At 40.4% G+C, this 21,540-nt stretch overlaps 1 protein-coding gene across 1 annotated transcript in view; it reads right to left on the reverse strand.

Annotated features, from left to right (window-relative positions):
- Positions 1-21,540, reverse strand: part of Csgalnact1 (chondroitin sulfate N-acetylgalactosaminyltransferase 1) — a 148,621-nt gene that overhangs the window by 67,567 nt on the left and 59,514 nt on the right. The window lies entirely within an intron of this gene.

Here is a 21,540-nt window from a genome sequence, read left to right on the forward strand (position 1 = left end):
TCTTCCTGCAGATACATAAATGGCTCCTCCCTCTTCAATTGCATGCTCTGATGTTACCTTCTCAGGAAAGCTAGGCCTCTATGTCTTGTTCAAGACTGTAATACTCTTCCCGGGAACCCATGTCCCTCTAACTCCTTTGTGTTTCTTCTGCAAAGGGAATCACCTCTTCTGAGGCTATGTGAACGGCTTTCTGAGTTTGTATTACTTCTCCCATCCACTTTATGATTGGAATCTGGAGCATTACCCACAAGCCATTGAGAACTGGCTCCCCGCTGGTGTTAACTGTATGAGGTTATGAAGCCTTAGGCACAGGTGTCCTACCCCATGGATGTAGCCCATTAAGGATAAGACTTTGGGGGCTCTACCTGCCTCTTGATTCTGGTCCCCCTTTTTGTTTCTGTGTCAGGTGCCAGGAAATGGAACTGCCAGGTAGCCATTCTGGTTCCAGTTTCTGTGTGGCTAGCTGCCTCATGCTTCTGAGGATATCTAACTGCTTCTGCTGTCATACCTTTCAGCCATAATGGACTGGAAAATCCCTGAGTCCATATGTTAAAATCATCTTCTGTATCTTTAGGTCTTTCTGCCAGATATTTTGTGACAATGATTAGAAAAGTTAATTAATATACTTGTAAGCCTGGATGGGTGTGGGGTTCACCGATGGGTTCCTCCATGTCAGCAGCTGACATGCACTGGTACAATAGTTGAAGGAATGGTAACTAAAAATGCTATATACTACTTAAAGTCCCTGTGGCAGGAAAGCAGGATTTACTACCATGCCTCTTAGGAGGCACAGGTGAAGAGAAATCCTTTACCCATTAGTTTTGGGGAAGAGAGTCAAACAGCATTCAGGTGCCAGCTTGCACTTTTATATACAGCTTCCATTTTGAAGAATTACCTCAAGTTTTTCTTCGACTGACAACTCTAAAGAGCTTAAATTTTATTCCTAAAAGCTTTTGCTTTAACATTTGCTCAGACTCTTCACCAGAGACTCATCTATCATGTTAATATTCCACTACACAGCACCGCTTTAAAAGACAAACCATTTCATTCTAACCAGCATCCCCTGCAAACATAGCTGCTGTCTGGAAGTCAAAGGACAAGCGTCTTTCACTGCTTCTCCTGCTTAGATCTGAAGTTCCTGGACAGCCAGTCTAGGACCGGCAGGTCCTGGACATAGCCAGGGGAAAACATGGAAGGGGCAAATCATTGCAGAGTCTCCACTTAGAAGAATGGGTGAAGGAAGGGAGCTCTGGGCAGGAGAAACCGGAATCTAATAGCAATTAGCAGGATGAGTGGAAAGTCAATAAGACTAATGAGTCAAGTTCCAGGGAAGAAAAATGATCAGGCTTTGAAAGGCCACCTGTTGACAAAATTCCAACAGGTAAGAAGCTATTGCCTAAATATGTCTCCTGTGTCACAGCTTAGGTGCTTTGGACATCTCTGTTCTTCAAAGTAGTTCTCAGCATCCTTCACAAGCAGTGGAGCATCATTGTAAGCCACCCATCCCACAGTGTGAATTTCAATGAGAAAATAACACTGTGGGGACCAGGATAACACTGAGCTCTTTATTGGAGGAAGCCTTAGAATTCTAGAATGACATCAACAATTCAATTACTGACAGGAGAAAGCAGAATCACACATTTTGAGAAATGCTTGAAAAAATAAATGTTAGTGAAGATTGACATGTATCCTAAATCCAAAATGCTCCTTGTCATAGCCTTCCCAAGAGACAGCCTTTCATACAAACATATATATATTCTTTTTTTCTTTTCAAAATTTTGTCACCTGGTAACAAGAGATGGCCAGTTGAGACTCCACATCCCAATTACTAGGAGTCCTCATTAGGATAACCTTCATGCACTCCAGGAAGTTTCCACTGCACTAGGTTTCCATACAACCCACAAGTGCCCCCAATTTCAGCCATCTCCCCCCTCACTCTCTCCCTCCACCCCATCTTCCCCAACTTGGTTTCCCCACCACCTTCTCCTCTCCCCACTTCCAGTCTATCCACAAAATCTATTCTATTTCCCCTTCCAGGGAGATCCCTGCCCCAGACCCCTCCTATTCAATTAACCTCTCTAGGTCTATGGATTACAGCTTGGGTATCAGTTACTTAACAACTCATATCCACTTATAAGTGGATCCATATTATCTTCATTGGTTATCTCACTCAGATTTTTTTTCTAGTTCCATTTCATTTGCCTGCAAATTTCATGATGTCATTTTTCAAAAACATCTGAGTAATTACTGATTAAAATATTCCATTGTGTAAGTGCACTACATTTTTTTTTTTACCCATTCTTCTGTTGAGGGATATATAGGATGTTTCCAGTTTCTGATTATTATGAAAAAAGCCACAATGAACATGGTTGAGAAAAAAAATATGATTTATGTACTATACTTTTCAATACAACTGCTGATGACCTTAACATTATAATAGAGCTAAGTAAGAATTCTAACTTCCTCCCTGAAAATGCTTAGTTTTATTTGCATTATGTGGTATTTTTGGAGACAAGTTTAGAAAGGAAAATGAACTAACTGCTAACCAATGGTATCGACAATAATTCAGGAGTGTGTGAATACACTTTCTTCAAAGGGAGAACTTTCTCCAGAGAAATAAGAAAGAGTCTAAAGAATTTCTGATGCCACAAATAATGATTTCTTTCAAAGCCAACAAGGTACATAAACAGCAACAATAATTGATAGTATCTGCTGTGCATTAATCGTTTTAAAAGTAGTATGTATATAGAATAGCTTATATATTGCTTATAATAATCTCATGACTTTGATATTAATGATTTCAATTTTGCAGATAAACTGAGAAACATAGGTTAAATAACTAAGAAGTAAAATAAATTAACTGTCCTGGATATATGACATTTAAAGTATTCAGCTGGAGTTTAAATCCAGGCAGCCTGACTCTAAAGCAAACTCAGGAGAAGCAGCAGTGGGAGTGGGTTGTCTAATAAAACTTTCCCATCCACAAGTGATGACTGGAGAGTTTGAGAAATTACTTATACATAGTTATGATGACATGAAAAGAAGTCCAAGAAGAAACAAGAGCCTCCATTGGAAGAGATGAGGATGTACTTCCTCCAAGAAGAAAATGGAGATGCAGATGCAGAGACCAGGTCACTAACAAGGGTTCATACAAAGAGCAGTGTGAGCACACACTGGGAAATGTTGCCAGGCATCCATAGGAGGAGGAAACCTAGCAAACCAAGTGAGATATTTGGGTTGGTTATAAAAATAGAAAGAAACCCTAGCCTACAATCAAATCAGCTCCCCACTGGACAGTGAAATCAAAATTCATGGAGATACAGAAGAAAAAAGGTGTGTAGAATCAGCATGACTAAACAGTCATGCCCATCTATGAGTTCATTTGTTCATTCAATATTTAACTGATGTGTATGTACCAGACACTTTCCTTCACTTTGGAGTTAGCAGTGTGAGAAATGGCTCTCTATCTTAGTCCAGCAAGGGATCCAGAAAACTTGTCCACTTTGATAGTACACAAACATGATGAGCACAGGGTGTGCCACTTGGCATCCTTGGACAATTAAGTCATTTTTCACTTGTTCTAGTCATAATAATATATTTTATTAGTTATTAAAGTACTATTAACTATTAAACATAGGTGAGTCCAAATTTCAATTTCAATTATTTCTAATTTCAAATTTAAAACAAACAAATATGTTCTCCTTCAGCCTATTTGCAAAGAAATCTTTAGTAAATTGGTGATCTATCAACTAACATGTTATTTTTGCACACACATTCCAGCACTGTCCATTCTAGCCAATGTGTCTTTCCTAGAGTGGCACAAACAAGACCATTTCTACTCCAGATTCATAAAATGGCCAATTTGCCTGTGTGGACTAATTACCACATGGGCTAGCTGCCTTCGCTGGCCATCTGTCCTCTTGATGTCCCCAAAATATCTGTATCTTCTAAGAGCTGAGAATTAGAGGCAGGCGCATTTAGAAAGCAGTCCTGATCGATGGTTCTGCTTTTTCATCTGACTTTCTAGCCCCTCTTGAAACAGCCTGGGAAATGCTAGGAATTAAGACATTCTAAATATACTGCTGAGTACACAACAGGCCACATATGGGAGGCAGCACAGGATAGGCAGCCACAGCATACTCTAGTTTTCACAAACTGACTGTGACACATATTGTTGATAAGGAAAGAGAAAAGAGACAGTCTATAAAAAATAAACTTAAAAAAACTGAAAACGGTGCTGTTGGAAAAAGATCTTTTTACTTATTTATTTTTTTTACTCCCTAAGGGCAGGAAGAAAATGTGTTTGGTGAGTCTTTTGTTTGTTTGTTTTGTTCTTACCAGTTAAAACTCATTCATCTCACAAGACTCTCTGAAGTCGTGAAACACAGAGAAAGCATTGTGAGATGCAGAAGGAAAAGGAATCTGCAAGAGAACCAAAACCTACTACTTCAGCTAACCATGATACTTGTAGGAATAGCTATCTGGTAGACCTGGCTGGTCTGAGCTGCATGGTTGACTTGCACTTGGGAGCCTAGCAGAAGTGAAGTTCAGGGCACAAGGACAAAGTGGGTGGTCACCTTCCTGTAAAGAGCTTCAGTTCTTCAGAAGATCTCCTTGTAAAGGTCTCCAGTAAAGTGAGGGGTGGCTTGTAATTTTATTTTCTTCTCTCCTGGGTTTCCAGATGTAGTGGACAATAGGAAAGCCCAGGATAGAACTCCCATGATATTGTCTGTTCCAACTATGCCATTTTGTCCTGTTTGGGAAGTCAAACATTCTTTTTGGCCTAGAGATATGGCTCAGCAGTTAAGATCACTTGCCATTCTTTCAGAGGACCTAGGTTTGGTTTCCAGCACCTACATAGAGACTCATAACCACTTGTAACTCTAGTTCCAATATATCTGATGCACAACTTTGGCCTCCTTTGGCACCACACATCATGGTATACATACATACACACACAGACACTAACATACATAAAATTATAATAATTGAATATGAAATAAGTAATTTATTTTGAGTAAACCATTATAATTTGAGGATTTTCATACCCTATCAGAAAGTAGAATATCTGGCAAACATAGTATTGGCATACTAACACATATAAAACATTAAAAAAACTATTTAAATACAGTATGTTTATCCTCTTAATCTTTTCTCCTTAATAGTTATATTTTCTACTTTTTATAATTAAACTGGTAGTTTTTTCACAATAAGGCTTTCTTCTATGTTACTTAAAACTACACTGTGCTTCTGTCCAGACACTGAACAACTTCACCAGTCTCCTCTTGCTAGGTATCAGGATTGTTTCTGATTATAATGAACACTCTGAATGCATGTGCATGAATGTGCATGTGAATGTACGTGTTTCTCTGTGTGTGTATGTGTGTGGGGAGATATGTATGTGTGCAGGTGCCTATGAAGGTCAGAGATATCAGACACCCTGGAACTGGAGATACAGGTAGCTGGTATACGTACAACGTGGGTGCTAGGAACTGAATTCTGATTTTTATGAGTAGTATGTGCTCTTAATCACTGAGCCATCTCTCCAGCCTCATGATGAATAATCTTGATATAAATATTCATGATATTCTTCAGAATACATTTTAGAGTTGAAAACACTAGTAAAATGTTTCAACCTTTTAAAGATTCTTGATTAAAAAAATCACCTCACATAATAGTTTTACCAATTTATACTATCATTACTACATATACATTTTCATTCACCCATCCTCACCAATATCACATATTTATTATATATTTGTTCACTTTCTATATTGTGACTATTTGATGCCCAATTTGTACTTTCATTTTTTCTCTTCTTCTCTAGTAGGACAAATTAATCTCTCTCTCTCTCTCTCTCTCTCTCTCTCTCTCTCTCTCTCTCTGTCTCTCTCTGTCTCTGTCTCTCTTTCTCTCTCTTTCTCTCATAAACTAGATGCTTATGTATCTATCAGTTCCTATTTTTCATTCAATTATCTTTAATGATATTTGTCTGAGCTTAAATAACAACTCATTTTTATGTGCATATTTAATAAAAATAGTCTTTTTCCATTCTATTCTCAGCCTTTCAGTGTTATCCAACAGTGTCAAAAGGACATGACTTGTTCTAAGTATTTTTGGCTCATGGTTAAAGGGTACTAAAGCATACTTTTACATTCCACACGTGCTATATTAGGCCAAGTAATCTGCAAGTTTTCTTGAATTCCATGTACCATAGTGTGTGGGCGGAGGTTACAGAGATTAATGGTTTCATTAAACATGGAAGGAAAGCCAAAGTACACTCAGCATTGCTCGTAAACTCTACTCATTGACCAAAAATGCTCACAATTCAAACTTTGAAAATGAATACTGTGCTTACACTCTAGCCTTAAAGGATCATTGATAACTGCCAAGACTCTCAGCAAACACCTAGAAATTTATAGCATTTAGTTAAGAAGTCACTAACTACATTAGAACCATGAAGGCTCCTTGTAAATGAGTACTTATCCAGGGTCAAGGGCACAAAGCCCTCACACTGAGGTCCTTGGGCTATTCCAGGCATGTTGTGAGATTCAGTCCATATATGCTGAATAAGTTATCATCCAAGAGTGGTGAACTCCTGTTTGTCTTCAGGTTCCAGAACAGTGATCCTGTTAGATCACATCTGCTATCTGTACTTTCAACCTCCATCTTTACTCCCTGTTTCAAGTATTAAAACCTGTACCATCTACCCTGGTGGGCTGCCCAGTTGCTGGCACACCTCACCTATATGAGGCATAGTGCTTCCATCTCACATGAGTTTTGTTCTAAAGACTTCCATGGTCATGGCATTGTTTACTTCAACATCATCTGGAGGCTCACCTGCATCTTCTAGATGGCCCATCCTGCCAGCCCTCACCTGAGCCTCAGTGCCAACAGACAGCAGCCAACTCAGGGTGTATGTGATTTTGGTTATTTATGCTGGACTATTTAGCCTCCAACTAGTGATAGCATATTAGGAAAATTATTTGCAAGTTGGAAATTCATCTTTGTGGTAGTCAATTGAGTATTATCACAATGTAGGGAGAGATTTTTTTCATCATTTTCTCTACTGAATTTTGTTTCCTATATATAGTAAAAATAATATTTGAGATTTCCTTCTTTTAGACAATGCTCCACCTCTCCTGATCACATTAATGTCTCATGAGAGAAGGATATGTGCTAGCAATTCCGTGAGTGGCAACGAATCCTGGCATCAAAATATGATAGTTACCTTAAATTCATTTTTTAAACCTCTCATATAAGTATGTTTGTTAGATTCTCCATTAGACTGTTGAAAATGTCCTATGGGAAATCCCAGATCAGCATGTAATCTAAAGAAAACAATGTCCAGAACATACTTAGCCTACATACGTCCTACTGTATCCACTCAGAAGCCCCTTAGTAACCTCACTATTTAAAAAACTTCTAAATTAATCTTCCAGCTTCAGTCTTCTTACTTTTTCTTTGAGGGCAGAGACTGTATCTTTTAATCTTAATCAGTTTGCTGAGATGTAATGCCACGCAGTTTACCATTTTTAGTATACAATCCAGTTATTTGAGTGCATTCAGTGTTCTGTAACCACTACAACTAAATTTAGAGCAGGCCATCTCCTCCAAGGGAGACTCTACCCATCAGCATCACCCCCGTTCCATCCAGGCACCTGGAAAAACCTATCTCATTAATCTCCCCTCTGCCCGGATAGAATAGCAATTCTGGACATTTCCCATGGAATGGAATTATGCCACATATGGCATTTTATTAGTTTCTTCCACTCAGTATAATATTTTCAAGTAGCAAGCATCAGCACATCATTACTTTCTTTCTCTTTTACAGAGTTATTTAATTTTGTAAGTATTGAGTGTTTTGCCTGAGTACATACACTATATAGTGACAGGGCACAGGGTGAGGGGAGGTGGTTAGAAGAAGACACTGGATCCCTTGAAACTGGAGTTATGGATGGTTGTGATTTACCATGTGGGTGTTGGGAACTGAACCTAGATCCTCTATAAGATCAACACATGCTCTTAACTGCTGAGATATCTCTCCAACCTACTTTATATCTTTCTAAGGCTCAATTATTTTCCATTGTGTGAATGTCTCATAATTTACTATTAAATCACCTACTAATGAATATTTGGGTTACTTTCATCTTCTATTTGTGATGAACAATATTAGTATGAACATTTGCATACAAATTTGGGGTGAATGTGTATTTTGTTTTTCATTGTCAGACACACAGGAGTATAAAAGTTGGATCATATATTATGTTACTGTTAACATTTTTAAGAACTTCCAGACTTCTTTTTAGTCTTGCCTCCATCTAATTCTGTCAAACAGATGCTCTATCTTGCTATCTGAATGACCCAGCTAGAAAGTAAATCCATCATGGCATGTTGAATGGTACATAGCCTCAGGGTCTTGCAGAATAAACAAACTATTTATATATCATATCAGCATGATCTTTTTTAAATTCATTTTTTGTTTTTACTTTTTTACACAATCATATTGATCTGCCTAATTATTCAGGGTTCTTACCTTGCCATGTCTCCTCCCTCCACTTCCTCTTATGATAATTCTACTTTATATTCAAGTTTTATCTTATCATTCATAGTTGTCTACATACAGAAAGCTGGCAAACGTATCTGCTTTACATATATTATTCTGACTGCCTAAACTTTCTGTCTCTCTCTGCCTCTGTCTCTGTCTCTGTCTCTCTGTGTCTGTGTCTCTTTTTCTCTCTCTCTCCACTCAACACACACACACACACACACACACACACACACACACACACACACACTCCCTTGGCCTGAACCAATTCATACTTCTCTTTAAAAGCTGTGTTCAGGGGTATTCTTCCTCAATATGTCCTTCCTGGCTATTTCCACCTGGACAGGACACATTCTCTGTCTCCTCTGTGTCACTTTCTCATTGCATGGCCCTGTGATGTCATTACCCATGTACTTGCTGTCTACTAGACGCTAGAGCAGGAATGATATTGTTTAACTTGTCTATAGCACTGACAATGTCTAAGGCATATTCAATGAGTAGAGACCCATGAATAAGTCTTTGTGACTGTAACAGCAGAAATCTCACTATTTTCAACCACACATCTACTCAGACATTTAACTAGCTGAGAAGTTTCAAGTAACACTTAATCACTTCTTCGTGCAATTTAATTTCCCTTGGTTCCACTCTGTGTCAGTGGAACTTCATACAAAAGCAGATGAACTCACCTCTCAAAATTTTGTTTTTCCATGTGAACTGATAAATCACCTGGATCCCTCCATAGCTGGATAGGCTTATTTATTCCTTTCATCTCTGTTCACAATATAAACAAGAATCTTGAGGCAGAAAGAGTTAAACATGAGACTTAGGGAAAGCTTTATGATGGAGCCTCTTCCTTCATTTATCCCTTTACCACTCAGCTCCTACGACCCCTGTGTAATAGGAATAAGCTTACTCGGGTACTCTCTCACTCAAGCATAGAACAAGGTCAGAGTCTCTGTCATAGTTCCTATCAGGCATGTCATTCAGTGAGCCACCTGTTGAAACCTTAGCCCTCAACTGGTGGTGCTGTGATTGAGAGGGGATAGACACTTTAGGAGACTAGAAGAAATAGTCCATGAGGTTTGCCTTGATGAATATGGTAGAATCCCAATCTCCTCCAGTCTCTCGTGCTCTGCTTCCCAGCTACCATGAGGCAAGCAGTTCTGTTCTATGTATCACCAACCATGATGCTCTGCTTCCACCACAGACCCAGCAGCAATAGAGCCAAAGGAACATTGTGCAAAACCTCTGAAACTGTGGGTCAAATTAAATCCTTTCTCCTTTTAATTAGATATTGTATCTCACTGACACAAAGATGACCAACGCTCTCTCTGTGGATGTCCACTCTGATGAATAACCTGGAAATGGAGGTGGGAGTTGGGGGGATATGTGGCATACAGACCCAGTCTCTTGCTAATGGTCAAAATTATCTCACTATTTGGTAATAATGAGGTCCTTTTCTCTAGGGAAGTAATATAGATTCTGACAATGACATGGATAAAGCTAGGAAATATAGGGACATGGTCCTCTGTTTACAAATGGGTTCTGGTCAAAACTATATTCACAAGTCACTTGAAAGTACAGAATAAAGATCATTGGCTATGGTGAGATACTTAGACTATGCCATAGACATGTCTTTTTGTGTGTTCATATGTGTGCACATACCTTTACATGTGAGCATATGCATTTTGAAATCATGAATCAACCTTGGGTATACTTTCTCACACACCCATCTACCTTGTTTTAGAGACATGGTCTGGCTTGGAATCACCAATTTGTTTAGGCTGCCTTGCCAGCAAACCCTAGAGATCTCTTTTGCCATCTCCTCAGAACTGAAATTACAAGTGTACACTACATCATTTGGCTTATTGTTTGGGTGCTGAGATCAAATTCAGATCCTTATGGGACCAACTTAGCTCTCTCACTGCGTCCTGCCTCTTTAACCTACTATGCACCTGTGACATGGCATTTATAACTCTTCATACACCCACCCAAACTGTAACTGTGAAACTCATTCAGTTATAACTTGGAAAATCAGAATGACGTATCACCGGGGCACTGAGGAAGGAACTACTTCTTTTACAGGCTAGAAGTAGAATGGGAACCTAGGAGTTCGTTATGAGCTGCTGCTGCTCTAGGGCCTGATGGGATAGACACAGGGAAAGGAAAGGAACAGAGGCAATTCCCATGACAGGGTTCCAGAGGAAGAAGCATGTCAGGATTCAGAAACATGCCTCTTAAGGCTTTAAAGTCTTGGCTTCATTTTCTGATGAAATGCCATTTCCCTTTTATACCACCTGGGCCTCCATCCAATGGGATAGTGCTATCGAAATCCAGAATTGGCTAAAGCCCACCCCCACTCACACAGAAAGTGCTTTTTAATAATCTTCTACATGCTTCTTAGTCTAGTCAAATTGAGATTCTTCTCTCTCTCTCTCTCTCTCTCTCTCTCTCTCTCTCTCTCTCTCTCTCTCTTTCCCTAAGAGTAAAAGAAGATGAAGCTGGGTGAGTAAGGAGAGGGGAAGATCCTGGAGGAGATAGGGATGAGAAGGAATATGATAAAAAATACACTGTATGAAATTCTCAAAGAATGGTCTCTTTTCAAATGTATTGTTGTCCTTCTGAGCATGCAGCATTTGAGAGAAAAAACTCAGGTGCCAGTGTTTACAACATTAAATCCCAAAGAATAAGAGCCTGGCTCAAGATAGGGTTATAAAAAAAGGAGAAAAATGTTAAGAACAAAGTGATGGCTTATCTTGATTGTCAATTTTACTACATTAAGAAGCATGTAGGAGATTGTTGAAAGGTGAGTAGGGGGTGCTTTAGCCAACTCTGGATGTGGGTGGCACTATCCCATTGGAAGGGGGCTCAAGTGGTATAAAAGGGAAAATGGAGTAAGCCCTTCTTAGCACAGGCACTTTCTCTCTTGGCTCCTAAGCTCCTGCAATGTGATTTGCTCCACTATACTTTCATACCATGATGGACTGAGCCTCTGAAAGACTGAGTGAAATAAATCCTTCCTCAACTTAAGCTGTCACTGAAACCCCAAAATTCAACAATACAGAAAACGGCATTCCTTTGCTTCATGGCCATAAATCATAGGAATTGAGGTTTTGCTCAAAGTAAGTCTTTTATTAATAGTCTTCCAGATTTGGGGGTATGATCACAACAAAACTCATGAGTGAAATCAATGAGATGTATTTCTTACAGACCAGTGAACTGTGTACAATGGGAGAGACCAGGTCAGAAGGTGTGAGACAAGATGATTGGTTTGTAGCACAATGCAGGCCAATGAAGTAATTAATAGGGTTTAAATTATTATCTGAAATGGGGGGTTCACACTTCTGTTTACATGCAAAATTTAATGAAGTAGAGGAGGTATTTCTTACAGCAAAAAGAGCCAGAATAACTTTAAAATCAAGAATTAAAAAGAAATACTTAATCACAGTTAACCTCACAGAACAAAGAACTGGCTGTAAGTTTGAGGTTGGAACATGAGAACTTATTTTGTGGAGTGCATAGAAAAAAAAAAAGATCAAAATGATGGAGGTCCAGTGTGATAGGTCAGTGAAGTCCTTGGGAGGCATTTTGTCTTGCTTCTGTCTCTTGGAGAAATGTTTAGTTTTCCATGTTTTTTTTTTTTTTTTCTCCTGGACTGTCATTGACTATGGCATTGACAGAAACGGCCAAAAGGAACGTCTAAAAGCCACATCATGTGACCTGGTGAGGGGGAAGCAGCCACCTGGTGGGGGGGAGGGCAAGAAAATTCCTGAACTCTTGTCTCTTCCCCAGAGAAGGAGCCATACTTGAGCAGAAAAGTGTATCATATATTCTCCCTCTTCGGTAATGAAGAGATAAAGTAGTCTTCCTCTTAGGGTGAGATCAGAGACTATCCCAAAATCCAGTGTCATGGTACTTGTCTGAGCTTGAGATATGATGAAACCTTAGCAACAATCTCAGCCCACAGCTCTGTACTCCTCCGTGCAGCCAAGCTAACCAGCTGCAGGAAACAAGTCACAATAGAATAGCAGTAGACATTTTTGACAACAATACATTTTGCAGGAGAAAGATTTAAGGAGACATCCTCTAAGATACAGAGTACATAGGAGACCTAAATTTCAGGGCCCCAAAGGCCATACTCAGTTAAAGCAACCCTCACCCTAAACACAAACAAACCCATACCACTGAGGTATCTGAAGCCTCTGTTTCACTAAGAGTAACCATACAAACAACAAACTTCAAGCCCACCTAAATCCTGACTACAGAGGGTCTGGTCTACAACTTATGATGGTTGATTGAACCTTCTCTTATCTTACCAGAGGAGAGAATCTTTATAGCCACTTTGTTATCCACTTTTAGCAATATATTTAATAAATTACATGAAACTTTCAATACGTTATTAGAATATAGGTGATTTCATACAATACTAGACTAATGTAAGTTTTATAAACATGTTTAAGGCAAGCTAGAATGAGCTATGACTTTAGTGAATTGCATGAATTTTCAACCTATAATGATTTCAACCTGTGAAAATGAATTTATTGGATATAACCATTTCCTATGTTGAGGATCATGTAGATGACCTTACCTCCCCCAACACACACTAAAGGTGAGGGATGAGCGAGCTATATTCAGTTACCTCAGCCTCTATTTCTATACAAGATGTCTAGTTTGGGGCAGAAAAAAATGAGGTATCAGAAAAGCAAGGGAAAAAAATCAATCCCCTACAAAGAACCATTAATCAGAACCAAACCCAGGTATGCTACAGACAGTAGAACCATGCACCAAAGAATTTAAAAGACATGGGTGACCAGCTAAATGCTCCAGCAGAGAAAGTGGATGCTTATAGCCTCACAGGTCACCTCAGCTGAGAGGCAGCCATGGCCAGAATCAAGTGGAAATTCCAGAAAGACAAATTCGGCAACACAGTCAGTGATGCTCTCACGGGCTCACTCCTTCCCCAAGGAGACAAGTCAACGCAAAAGCCTTCAACTAAAACCCTGAGTGAAAAGGGAATGGAAACAGAGCACGCACGCAAGAACATGCAAGCAGTGTCACACATCCACCGCCAACATTCCGGAAAGACAGGGGACAGGAAAAGACGTATTTGCAAAAGTACTGATACAGGATAAGGCAAAATGAATGATAGCCATCAAGTGCAGACAGAAGTTCAGAGCCACCCAGTGTGAAAGTATGCAAAAACAAAACAAAGCTTTAATTTAAAAGCATTGTACAGTAGCTCCCCATTGTCCATGAATTCTAAGAGACCCAAGAGAGGTCACAGAACCCTGTACACAGATGATTTTGCCCTACATATACATACTCATTTATGATAAAGCTTAATATTTAAATTAGGCACAGTAGGAGATAATAAAACAGACAATTTAATAGCATGCTATAACAAATTGAATTTTAAAGCAATGAATCTTTTTTTTCCTGGAATTTTCCATCTACTGTTTTCAGCTTGTGGTTGGCTGAAGGTATAAAGATCAAACTCTCAGGTAAGGCTACTTTCCCAGTCTGGGTGACTGTGCCATGGTTGGCATCTCATACTGTGTTTGCATTTCCCCCACAGTTCTAAAATTATTTCAAACTAAAGTCTTTAAAAAGTGCCTTAATTCTTAGATGCTATATCAAGAAGGAACTAGCAAAGCTTAATACAGAAAAAGAAAGTCATTTACTACGAAAGTTATGTTTCCACACCCGTATATCCTGTGCTCTCAGCATTTGAGCTTGTATCTTCAGATTTGTGGCTCAAGCTGTAAACCTGTTCATAGTGGCTACTACTGTGGAAAGCTTCCTCCCACCCAAATTGCCAACTTACAGTAAAACTGTAAGGGCAGAGCAAATTGCTAAATGTGAACACTGTGTGCAACCTCATATTTTTGATAAGTGTGTCTTCCAAAGAGTTTCAAGCAATTTCTTTTTTAAGGGCTATGTAGTGTGTACAATAGGATATGAGACGTGAAAGCCGATTGAGACAGAGATCACACCCACTAAAGGCTACTTACTGCATACAAGGAAGAGTAAGAGGACCAGGAGACAAGGCTCCTCCACTCCTCCGCAACAGGACCAGCAACAGTTAGACTTCTCAAAGCCTCACTTAGCAGAACTCCAAATAGGATAAGACAGAATGAAAAGAAGGCTGTGACAGTTAGCATCCCATGAACAGGGAAATCTAGCTTTTCAATTACTGTTTCTAAAAGTGGTCAGGGTCAGCTGTCAGTTAAATTTGAACAAAGAACTGATAAAGTAGCTGGAGAGATTTGAGCAACAACCTCATACCTGAGATGCTCCTTTGCAAAAGAGTAAGGCAAGACTTCCAGCTAGAAGGCTCAGAAAATATTTCTGAGAGGAGACAGAATAAATTGCTGGATAGACAGAGATCCAGGGTTGTCTTGGTGAGGTACTCTGCAGAGGAGGAAGGTCAAGATGTGCAGTCATGATGAGCATCAGCAGCTGGAGAAGGAGGGAGGGGCAGCAGGAAGTGAAAGTGCCAGGGGAGGGAGGGTGAGACCCTCCAGGGCTCTCGACATCAGAAATCAACCTCACACGCAGAGTAGATGGAAAGCAGGCTTTGGAGACTCTGACAGCAGTGTATGTATACCTTTGCTATGCCCTTAAGGAACTGACTAGAAAGGCACACAGCTCTTGAGATGTTCCTGTGAGATGTTCGATTCAATATCTTCTCTGCTTCCTTTTCCCAAAGCTCTGCAATCATTCCGAGAGAAAGAGTCCCAGCAGTTCACATGGTTTATTTATTTATTTATTTATTTTTAGGGGAGGATCGAACCCCGGTCCTTGTGCTTGCTAGGCAAGCGCTCTACCACTGAGCTAAATTCCCAACCCAAATAGTTTTTTAATGTGAACAGCTTCTATGAACCTTCTGTGGTTTCACTGTTGCCTCTAAAACCTGCTGAAATCTCCCTGTAACAGTATTAGGGGGTGGTACAATCAGGAGACAATTGGGCTAACAGTGAATTCATAGTTCTTCCTTGCGAGGGCATTTGTGATACAATGAGTTTGGCTAGATTTTCTTTTGGTCTGGAATTCACAGCCTCTAGTCATATAACAAATTTCTACTGTTCTTACCACTGTTTTCCTGCTGTTTTTACTGTCCCCCAGTCTCTGCTATAGCCAAAGAAAATAGATTATGATGGCACTACATCTTCCTTTGGTTAAATTAATGAATTGTAATCCCTGAACATGGGAAGTAGAGTCTTTAAGAAGAAGAATTCAAGGTCATACTCATCTGTACAGTGAATTTAAGGCTAGCCTGGAACACGTGAAACCAGCCTGGCTCAAACAAAACAAAACAACGTAAAGTCTTCAGCAAATTTTCTTTTCTGGGCCTCATTCTGTTCATCTCCCCAACATACATTTTTCCTTTGCTTTGAATACAGTTTCCCAAGGATGTTTTCACAAGTCACAAGTATGAGGCCCCTATCCAGCATATTTTTCAGTCCTGCACCTGTTTTGAGAAAGATTGCCTGACATCATCCTAAAGCTGTTTAGTATATTTAGCTGGCCACCTTCCGAGCAAAGCCGCAGAATTCTCAGGTTCTGCAATGGCGGTGCTGTTGCCCAGCAGCTGTGCAGCCTTGGGGTTCTCAACCTCTTCCAATTTCAGCTTCCGCCTGGGCTGAGTGGAGATCACGAGAGCCTCTCTTCACAGGGAAAGAGGAATTGGCCTGAGATTGTACTTACAGAATGTCAGAATGTGTTCAAACATACTCCCAGCTGGAATAAGCCATAGCAATCGCCATCACAGGTTACAGTGGTCCTCAGGATGCTGCAGTTGGTGCAACATTAGAGGCCTGTAGAATTGTGAGGAGGAGCTCACAAATATTAAGAAACTGCTCCTCCACTGAGTGACACCATAGAGTCTCTCATGACATATTCTGAAGGTAGAAGGTAAGTCAGGAACAGTGCAAGCTCACTTTTGAAAGCTCACTGGGAACTAACTTACCTCAAATAAGGATAATAAAATTGCCAATCACAAGATCACAATGCCATCCTCACCAGTTCCTTCATCTTATCACAGAATACACGTCATGCACAGGTTCCATGCTTCCGAGTCCCTTGGAAGTCAATGGAACTGGCCTTCTACAAAAGTGTTAGAACTGTAGAGTTGATTGTCTGATCTGAATGTCCTTCCTTCTTTACTATCCTTTCCTACCCTCTCAATGTGAGAGGGAGGGTCAGCCACATAGTAGCAAAGCCCAGAACAAAATAAAAGTGTGGGATAGCAAATAATTGGGCAACAGCAACAGCCCTCTAGGATTGAGAGTCTGGATGGAATGCCTAGAAGTTGGATTCCTGCCCACTGGAAAGAAACCAAAGCTACTTTCCTTCTTGACACCATCGCAGGAGGAATTTACCCCACCACGTGTAGCTCTGAGCCGTTTACCTACATTTAAGCCTCTTATCTCTAATTCCAGAATTTATATCATTTATCCCTTAGTGTAGGAAATTAAAGCATCAGCAAACAAATGAGATGTGAGAGCAGTAGAGGGTAGATAAGTGAGTGAGAGGGGAGCCTGATACCTCACAGGCCTGCTCATAACTTAAGCAGAAACCAATGCTGCTCTTCCAGTAGAACCGATATCAAGAGTTCTATGCCTCCAATTTCCTGTAGACACTGGCTTAGGACTCTGAGGTGTACTTACTTAAGACTTTACATACTTTGCTTCCATATCTACGACAGCTCCCCCCCCCCCCGCCATGTACCACCATACCCTAAAAATAAGTCAAGGGTCATCCAGGGTACAGAATCTCCTCTTCCCTATTTCTGCAGCGGGATCCCCAGACGTGCAATAATTTATTAGAATGTATCTTGTCATTTCTACCCCATCACCAAGTGACTAACAAGAGGCATGTCACTGGCAGGAATGCTAAGGGAGGAATCTCTTTCCTGCCCAGTGTCATCCCTGACATATTGCTTACCAGTAGGTTGCTAAAATCCAGACATAGAGTTACATTTGACTTGACAAGGCAAGTTTGAATGAAGTGACCACAGAAGTCACTAGAAGTCACATGGTGACAGATAACCAGTGGATCTCCAAAACTCAAAAGCTCCCCGAAGTCCAATTGTAATGGACAGGAGGTCAGAACTGACTGAACAACCACCTACAAAGTTAATGTAGTAGCCCCCAAATTGCCTAGTTTTAAAATACATCTCCGGGTATCCCTCTCATAGTCAATTTTGTTGCTATAAGAAAATTCCTGAAGCAGGATAATTTGTAAAGGATAGAAATGTACTTCTTCACAGTGTTGCACTACTGTAAGCTGAAGATGGCCCTGCTCCAGGTTCATTGTCTAGGGAGTACTGCATCCTCCGGGGAGGGATGCTGTGTTCCATATGGTGAAGGAGGTGGAAGGGCAGGTACAGGATGCTGCAAGGAGGCTCTTTTGTAAAGGCCTCAATGAAGCTCTACTCCCTCAGTGCCCAAGCCATCAAGACTGTCAACATCTGAATTTTTGAAGGGGTACATTCAAACCACAGCACCCTCAAACTTGACTCCATCACACCCCCAATTGAGTCACTTGGCATTTGAACTCTCTTGCTCTGCCATTAACTCTACAGTAGCTGCAGGAAGGAGAGCATCACTGGTTAGTGACAGAGAACCCTACTGTGACAACAGGCATTACAAATTCACCTAGGGGTCCCACTGTCACATATTTGGATTGCAGAAGATTTAGAAAGGTAAATGGCTTCATGGAATGACGCCAATCACATTCACTACTCTCTTCATGAATCTTCAAAGCAAAGACAAATGCCAGTGGCATGTCAGCGTGAGTATCTTCCTCTGAAGGAATAAGTAATAAAATGTAAAGAAAGAGGAGACGAGCAGTTAGACATTCTGAGGCTGGGGCTTGATTACAGCTTAATATTTGCTTCTCTTCCCAAATAGCTGCAAAAATGAACACTATTGAATGAGAATCCAACAAAAAACTCAGTGCCTCTGAGACACCCTGAACCCAGGGATAACTATTGCTCCTCTTAGATTTTAGAGACAAATAATAAATCCTATAGATATAGATTATATATGCAGAAGTGTGCTATTCTCCTTCTGCAAGCTCTATAGAAGTACAGAGTTGTCACTGCAACACCAGAAGTCACTGTGTTCATTCTCAATTTCTCCTTTTGTAAGGTAAGTGACTTGCCTTTTGTCACCTGGCGAGTGGACAGTGGAGAATTCTTCCGTCCAGGTCTGGGAAGGGCCTGGGCAGACATGCACAGTGAGTTTCTTACTGACAAAGGAGCAAGCCATTTCTCAAGGAGTCTAAGGGTCTTGTTGTAAATCATTCAGAGCCCCATGATCTTGTCCCCTGCCTCACCTTAAGTTTTATACCACTGTTACCTATAAGCATTCCATGCCATAGTGTTTTATTATTTCTTTAAATACTGTTGTGGTTTGAATATGAAATGTCCCCATAGCCTCATGTGTCCAAACACTTAGTCCCCAGTGAATGGTACTGTCTTTGGAACATTGTGGAACCTTTAGGAGGTAGAGTCTAGCTAGAAGAAGTGGGTAACTTGGGAGGGGGGTGCCTTGAGGCATTACAGCCCCAGCCTACTTCCTGTATACTCTCTGCTTCTTGTTGCACAAAAATGTGAGGTGAGGAGTATCCACCTGAGCTGTGGATCTGCCTCTCACCATGCTTCTTCCTCCATGGTGGACTATATTCCCTAAACCTTGTAAGTCCAAATAAACCATTAAGTTGCTTCTTGTGAAGTATCTGGTCATAGCAACAGAAGACACTAGTACACCCACAAGCAACCCCATCCTTGCCTTGCTAGTCCAGCAGCAGGCAATTTGCTGACTGCGTTTAGAATCTCCTGAGCACACAGAACATTCCTGTTTAACTTAATTTCCCATGGATTTTTGTTAAATGACTCCAACTTTGGACCACCAAAGTCTCATATATCCGACAAAGTCATTTTCTCTCCAGTTATGTTTAGAAATGCAAAGAAGTTGTTTAAAATATATTATTCCTTCAAAAGTCCTTATTACTGCTCAAACTTCAGAAAACAGATCTCACACAGACTTTTTCCATTTGCTTCTCTCACTTTGAATAGGTGTAGATGAAAGAAAAGTGAGCCAAGACTGAGAAGATCAAGTGTAATTCCGTCCAAACAGCTCTCTGAAACAAGAACCACAATTTACAACTCCAGCTCAATGATCTTCCAGCTGATTCCTGTACTGATAAGAATTTCACTCAGTTTGGAGGCAACACCATTCTCAACTTCCTTATGCTGAACTTAAATTCTACTTCCTGCATCTTCTTTTGACTTGGAGACTCTTCCCAAAGAACTCACTTCCAGTGACCATAAAAGATGGCTCCCAGATTGCTTTGGTATGGATAACAATTTTTAAAAAATTAAATAACCTGAGCTGTTTATAACTATCAGTTACACGCAAATACATTTACAGTGTTTTATCTTCATTTATATAGCACATGAGAATAATTATCTAGAATTCAGAAGCTACATGTGAGTCGGTCTCCCTAGGAATACCAGCTGTGTTTTATACATGGAACCAACACCAGGCAGCTTGGGTGAGAATGTCTCTCACTGACAGTCAGCCAGATCTCAGAGCAAACAAACCCGGGTTGTTGTCCCTGCTGACTGAGAGAAACTGGCCTTACATATCAAGACCAGATAAAAAAAAGCAGATGGAGATTTCAAAAAAGAACGCAGATTGGAAATCAAAAGGGCAAACTTTCTAAGCTGCAGGCATTGATTTGTAATCAAGTTCTTTTCAAATTGCTTTGTACGTGGGCAGCAATCTATAGCACACTCAAAGGAGTGTGGCAGAGCAGTGGTTTCTTTAAAATGGTGTTTAATGATATCCCCTGAGGGTCAGCTAGTAAAATAATAAATGTAGAAGCACCTCATAAACTATAAAGCACCATCAAATGGGATGCTGCTTCATCCTAACCTGAACTCTTACTGAATGCTCATCATGTGCTTATTACTACTCTAGCTAGTGGCTAGAGATGCATTGTCTTTTTTTACATCTCAAATGCATGAATTACAAAAATCCTCTCTCCAAAAGACTGATCTTATAAATGATTTCTTTACCAGGCTCTAAGTAGAGAAAAAAAAAATGATTATATATTAAAAGTTCATGAATTTGTGGCTCAGATATGAAGTTTAAAAAGGAACCCACAAGATAGCCAAGTGCATACAGGGAACAGGAAATAGAGGATTGTGTGTGTATGCCCGGGTGCTCTCTTATGTGTAGGTGCATGTCTGCATGCATGTAGAGGCCCGGGTCTCTAATTGGCCTGGAACTTGCCAAGTAGTCTAGGCTAGTTTGCTAGTGAGCATCAGTGATGGACCTGTCTCCACCTCCCTAGAACTGGGATTACAAGTGTGCACCACTACACCTGGCCTTGTCTGCAGTGGTGGTGGTGGTGGAGTCCTGGGGAATCGAACTCAGGTCCTTACACTTCCAATGCAAACATTTGATCATTTTAGCTGTCACCCTTGCCTGGGAGAATTTTTGACTGAAGAGAAACTGTCTTTCCTGAGGGCAATGGTATGGTTTCCCCAAAGAAAAGGTAACAATTAAAAAGACACAGCTGTATTTTGGGCCATGTTGAAGAAGATTCTATCCAGAAGTCAAGTAATGGAACTAGATGCCCTCAATGGCTTATCCCAAATGAGTAGATGTTTTTGAACCAGCAATAATGTGTCCATTAATAAGATACCAAGGAGTCTTCCAAGGAAGTAGATAAGGAGAGTGTCTCCTAAAGAATCAAACACAAACACAATCAGTCCCAGATTGACTTGTGCCCATGCAAAAAGTGAGCCTCCCTTCGCATCTCCATCAGCCACCTGCACGTGACACTGTAGTTAAGGACGTGCACTCAAGGCTCAGTCATCTTGGGTTCAAATACTGGCTCTGTCAACTTGGGATCTGTAGCACCAGCATTTCCCTGAATTAATAAGTGCTTCCTAACAGGTCCTGATGAATACAAAG

This window comes from Onychomys torridus, chromosome 17, assembly GCF_903995425.1.
Source record: "Onychomys torridus chromosome 17, mOncTor1.1, whole genome shotgun sequence".
In the NCBI taxonomy this organism is placed as follows: domain Eukaryota; kingdom Metazoa; phylum Chordata; class Mammalia; order Rodentia; family Cricetidae; genus Onychomys; species Onychomys torridus.